Source organism: Neofelis nebulosa, chromosome 12 (assembly GCF_028018385.1).
Source record: "Neofelis nebulosa isolate mNeoNeb1 chromosome 12, mNeoNeb1.pri, whole genome shotgun sequence".
Classification (NCBI taxonomy): Eukaryota; Metazoa; Chordata; class Mammalia; order Carnivora; family Felidae; genus Neofelis; species Neofelis nebulosa.
Genome location: NC_080793.1, coordinates 54,392,798 through 54,398,644, shown reverse-complemented (window position 1 = coordinate 54,398,644; position 5,847 = coordinate 54,392,798). Strand labels below are relative to the sequence as shown.

General features: G+C 43.9%; 1 pseudogene; it reads right to left on the bottom strand.

Annotated features, from left to right (window-relative positions):
• Positions 1-419: 419 nt before the first annotated feature.
• On the bottom strand, positions 420-1,043 carry LOC131490881 (ras-related C3 botulinum toxin substrate 1-like; annotated as a pseudogene).
• Positions 1,044-5,847: the final 4,804 nt, after the last annotated feature.

Below are 5,847 nucleotides of genomic sequence, written 5' to 3'. Positions count from 1 at the left end.
GACAGGACTTGAATTCAGATTTTTTTATCCACTTTAGGGCTAAATTTTAATCGGATGTGAAAGTTTGAACTCTTACATTTTATTTTTTTAATTTTTCTTAAGGTTCTTAAGAGAGAGGGCAAGAGTAAGAGAGGGAGAGGCAAAGAGAGAGAGGGAGAGAGAAAATCCCAAGGAGGCTCCATGCCGTCAACTCAGAGCCCAAAGTGGGGCTTGATCTCACAATCACAAGATCGTGACCTGAGCCAAGATCAAGATTTGGATGCTGAAGCGACTGAGCCACACAGGCATCCCTGAACTCTTACACTTTAAATAAGCAAAGCCTTAAAATTATCCACTGGTTCAAAATGGTTTTACAGAAAAACTAATCTGTAACAAAATCTAGGCGTGGAGTGTGAAGATACCGCTGGTTTTGAGCAAATTGTACAAAGGTATAAAGGGGGACAGGACAAAAAAAAAGAGAGAGTCTCGGACATTTACAACAGCAGGCATCTTCTCTTCCTCTTCTTGACAGGAGGTGGGAGAGAAGCACTGAAGAAGAAGAGCTTTATCAAACACATCTAGAGGCTCACTGTGTGAGAGCCAAGTGCTGCGTGTACTTTAGAGCACAGATGTCTTTGGCCTTGGCTAAACCTCAAAGATAGGCATCAGCAATCAGCCTCTTTGCCTTCAGTTCCTCAGCCTTATCTTCACCACCCCTGAGATCACATTGAGTTCCAACTGGGATGATGGGAGCCTTGAGACAATGGTGGCACGCTTCAGGATACCTCTGTACACAGACATTTTCCAAAGATGCAGGACTCACCAGAGAAAAGCCAACTGAGAATACATCCCTTTGAGTAGAGGATGGGGGCGTCATCTGTCATCTTCTTGCCCCGCTGTGTCCACAAGCCCCGATTCGCCAGTTTTGCATCCACCATAACATTGGCAGAACAATTGTCAAAGACGGTGAGGCTGTGGTCTCCAGAAAATGCATTAGTTGTGTCACCGATCAGTAGGCAAGTTTTACCTATTGCTCCCGTCACCACATGCTTAATGGCCGGCATGTAGGCTGCAGCATTGGGGCACAGGGTGCCAGGGTGCCGTCCAAGCTGCCTTGCCCTTCATGGGCCACCACCCAAACATAAAGACTTTTTATTCCTACATCCTGTGCCCCACACTCAATGGCTTCCTTCACTGAGTACAAGTGTGTAGAACTCATGATCTTTCCTCTACCTGCCTTTGATACTTATGTGCTGTGTCCACTATAACTTTAGCCCGCAGTTTCATAGCATTATTCTTAAATCCCCACTTGGGCTGCAAGGCAGAGAGAAAAGCACCTGAGTTCTGAAATTAGACAGTCTTGGGGTTTAATCTCTCTTGCCACTTGCCATCTGGGGGAACTTAAGCAATAACAATAATTGCTCACATTTATTGAGTGCTTAGTATGTTCCAGAGATGCTGAGGGTTTAAAAGGTATTAATTCATTTAACCTTCAAGAAAGGAGGTAAATACAATTAACATTCCCATTTTGTGGATGAAGGAATTGAGAGGATCAGTTTCCATATATGTAAAGTGATGACAGCCTCCTCTAACTGGCCAGGTTGTCATGAGGCTTACAAGAGACGTCACATAGGAAGTGCCTACTATCATGCCTGGAACACGGGAGTACTTCTCACGATTTGTTCTCTCCCCTTCACCTCTCTTCCTGGTGCACAAAGACCACATCTCTACTGCTTCTGCTCTCCCCGAGTCTGAGGCACTGGTGAGCAAGTAGCAGGGACATGTAAGTATTATCAATGGTCAATTTGGTAGATTGAAACTCTTCTCGAATTTGACCTTCACCTTGGCTCAGTCAGTTGAGCGTCCAACTCGTGATTTCAGCTCACACCATGATCTCACAGCTCCTGGGATGAAGCCCGGCATTGGGCTCCATGCTGAATGTGGAGCCTGCTTGGGATTCTTTCTCTCCCTCTCTGCCCTCCCCTGCTTGTGCATGCTCTCTCTTTCTCTCTCTCTCTCTCTCTCTCTCTCTTTCAAAATAAATAAATGATTTTTTTTTTTTTTACTTTGGGTAGATTATGGCATTTAATCCTCACAAAAGCCTTAAGGAATTGCATACTAATTTGTCCCCGTTTTCCCGATAACGTTTTTGAGAAAGACGTCATTTAAGTACATTGGCCAAGGTCACTTGGCCAGCGAGTAAAGAGTGCAGCTTTAAAACTCGAGCCATCTGATTTCAGAGCCCTTGCTTTCAGTCATTTCCTTCAGGTATGCCCTCGTATTTGTGAGGGCTGGAAATACTGTGGCACAATGCTCATTAACGCAGTTTGCTTGCTCCAACACAGCTAGCAGAGTTGAAAATCCCCAGGTTCACAGTGGAGCTCTGAGGCCGTAAAAAAAAAAAGAAAGAAAGATAGGAGAAGCGTTGGCAAAGATCCTCTTTTGCTTTCTCAGCAAAATGCACACGTTTTCACAGTAACTACTCCAGAGGGTATAATAATTATCCTGTGGTCAGTAGATGGTTTGCTGTTGTTGTTGGAAATGTTTTAGCTTTATAACAAAGGCAATACCGATACGTGTCTCATTCACAAGGCATTAGGCGTCCCACAGTGATAGCATCTGGACAGGTGACTGTAATTTTTTCCATTACTTTTTCCAGAGGCTTTTTGTTTGTTTGTTTTTATATACATCCAAATTAGTTAGCATCTAGTGCAACAATGATTTCAGGAGTAGATTCCTTAGTGCCCCTGACCCATTTAGCCCATCCCCCCTCCCTCAACCCCTCCAGTAACCCTCCATTTGTTCTCCATATTTGTGAGTCTCTTCCGTTTTGTCCCCCTCCCTCTTTTTATATTATTTTTGTTTCCCTTCCCTTACATTCATCTGTTTTGTCTCTTAAAGCCCTCATATGAGTGAAGTCATATGATTTGTGTCTTTCTCTGACTGACTAATTTCACTTAGCATAATACCCTCCAGTTCCACCCACGTAGTTGCAAATGGCAAGATTTCATTCTTTTCGATTGCCGAGTAATACTCCATTGTATATATAAACCACCTCTTCCTTATCCATTCGCCCATTGATGGACAATTGGGCTCTTTCCACATTTTGGCTATTGTTGATAGTGCTTCTATAAACATGGGGGTGCATGTGTCCCTTCGAAACAGCACACCTGTATCCCTTGGATAAATGCCCAGTGGTGCAATTGCTGGGTCATAGGGTAGTTCTATTTTTAGTTTTTTGAGGAACCTCCATACTGTTTTCCAGAGTGGCTGCACCAGCTTGCATTCCCAATAAATAAACATTTTTTTAAATTTGATCTTAATTCCTCTTTCATCAAAGATACCAAACATACAGGGGCACCTGGGTGGCTCAGTCCATTGAACATCTGACTCTTGATTTTGGCTCAGGTCATGATTCCAGGGTCGTGAGATAGAGCCCACATCAGGCTCCATGCTGAAAAGTAGAGCCTGCTTAAGATTCTCTTTCTCTCTCTCTCTCTCTTTCTCTCTCCTTCTGGCCCCTCCCCCGCTTGCACTCTCTCTCTAAAATAAATTAAAAAAAAAAAAAAAGGTACCAAACATATAGATGCTAACCTTTGCCATTTTCTCCGACTGCCACTACTCAGGCAAAAAATAGCCAGTGAAGCAGCTAACCTTTGCTGGGAATAAGAGCCAGTTGATATGTTCTACCATCGTGTTCTGGATGCAGTTAACTAAGAAAAGATCGTTTAGAGCTGGATAATGACAAGGTCTAAAAAGGATATAACTCAGTGCTTTGTCATCTTGGCAAAAGGAATCACCTGGGAACCTTTTTGAAAATGTTGATGCCTGAAAAAGCATGCATATTTTTTTTATTTTTTTTTTAACGTTTATTTATTTTTGAGACAGAGAGAGACACAGCATGAACGGGGGAAGGGCAGAGAGAGAGAGGGAAACACAGAATCGGAAGCAGGCTCCAGGCTCCGAGCCATCAGCCCAGAGCCCGACGCGGGGCTCGAAGCCACAGACCGCGAGATCGTGACCTGAGCCGAAGTCGGACGCTTAACCGACTGAGCCACCCAGGCGCCCCATAAAGCATACGTATATTTATTCATGCCTGAATCCACTCCAGAGGTTCTGATTTATTTGGTCTGACATGGGCCCCAGGCACTAAAAATGCTCAAGTTCCTCATATGACTTATATATAGCCACGGTTTCAAATAACTGATTTACCTATATACATGAATGGGAAATCCATTTTAGCCAGTCAAATTATTAGGTGGGGGTGGGAAATCTGTCTCCCCGCATGTGATATCATTTAGACAGAACAAAATATTGCATCGTGAAATAACCATAGAAGGAAGTTGGGGGAAAAATAATACGGAATAGGACCAGCAAACACATGGCTACCCCTCCCTATATTTACTCAATAAATCAAGAGAGTGTCTGGGTTGTTACAGGAGATAAAGCTTAGTCTTGCACTAAGTATACACATGCTTAAAAAGCTATTGTAAGACAGTATTTACTCAATAAACCTTGATCAAGAACTTATTATGTGCCAGGAATTGGGTTCACTACAAGCAAGAGGAAGATGGGTGGTTCTTGACCTCATGAACTCAGTCTATCAAAGAAGAGAGAATGTAGAAGGTACTTTTGTAGAATATGTGCCTGGTGCTACTGGGACAAGGAGGACAAAGCAACTATCTTATGCCAAGGAGAAAGGAAAGACAAGGAGAGTTGTTAACTGTATTCGACTATAAAGGATTGAGAAGGAGGAATTCACCAGGCGCTCTTCGATGGAAATGGTATTCCACTGAGGGACTAGCATATGCAAATGCAGTGACATAGGAACAGCTGCTATAGGATAGGTCTATAAGCAGTACTATCGGTATGAGTTCTCTTACAATAAGCATGAAAGACTGATGGAAGATTTGAGCCTTTCCATGGCATTTTGGAGTTTAGATGACAATCAGCACTATCTAAGAGAACCTTGTGATGGTAGATATTAAGGGGATGGTCAACCAAGAGAGCGGATGAGAGTACTTGACTTCAGCTCAGGACATGATCTCACAGTGTGTGGGATCGAGCCCCGCCTTGGGCTTTGCGCTGACAGCAAGGAGCCTGCTTGAGATTCTCTCCATCTCTCTGTTGTCTCTCTGCCCCTTCCCCCCAAATAAACAAACAAATAAATAAACATTATTTTTAAAATCTCACTTATGATCCACCCTTCTCAGCCTGCTGTTCACCCCTTAGACTATCTTGGTTGCAGACCTCCCAGACAACAACCCCAATCCTTGTTTGCAGTTTTCATCATTGTGTTGAGCCTCGGCCTCAGCGCTCAATCCTGTTTTGCCAGCTGCAAACTTCTCTTGACAGAATCTCTCTCTCCGCCTCGCTGTGTCACCATGGGAAAACAGGGGGAGATCCCCTCCCAAGGTGCCACCCTCACATGGTGACCCCGGCAGGCTGGCTCCAGTTCCTGAAGTAGGTCAGGGAGAAGGGAGAAAGGGAACCGAGTCTGGTGCCCTGGTTTCTGTCTTGGATGATTACGTGGGTGGAGGTGACAAGAGATGGTGGCTCCCCAGTGGGGAAACACAGGAGGACAGATTTGGGGAGGAAGTTCATGAGTTCAGTTTGAGGTTTGTTAATTTTGAAGTACTTTATATCTCCTTCCTGAAATCTCTACAAAAATCAGATATAAGAACCTGATATATAGCAATCCAGTCTTCCTCTAGGAACTCTTCCCTGATGTCCCTTCTTCCCTATTGACTGTTCCTCCCAATTATTTCTGATTTACATTTGTCATCACACTTGCAAACCTGTATGAGACACTGGGGTGGAGTTTGCTGCTGTCTTTGAACCCCACCATCAGCCAAAGCATGAAACCCA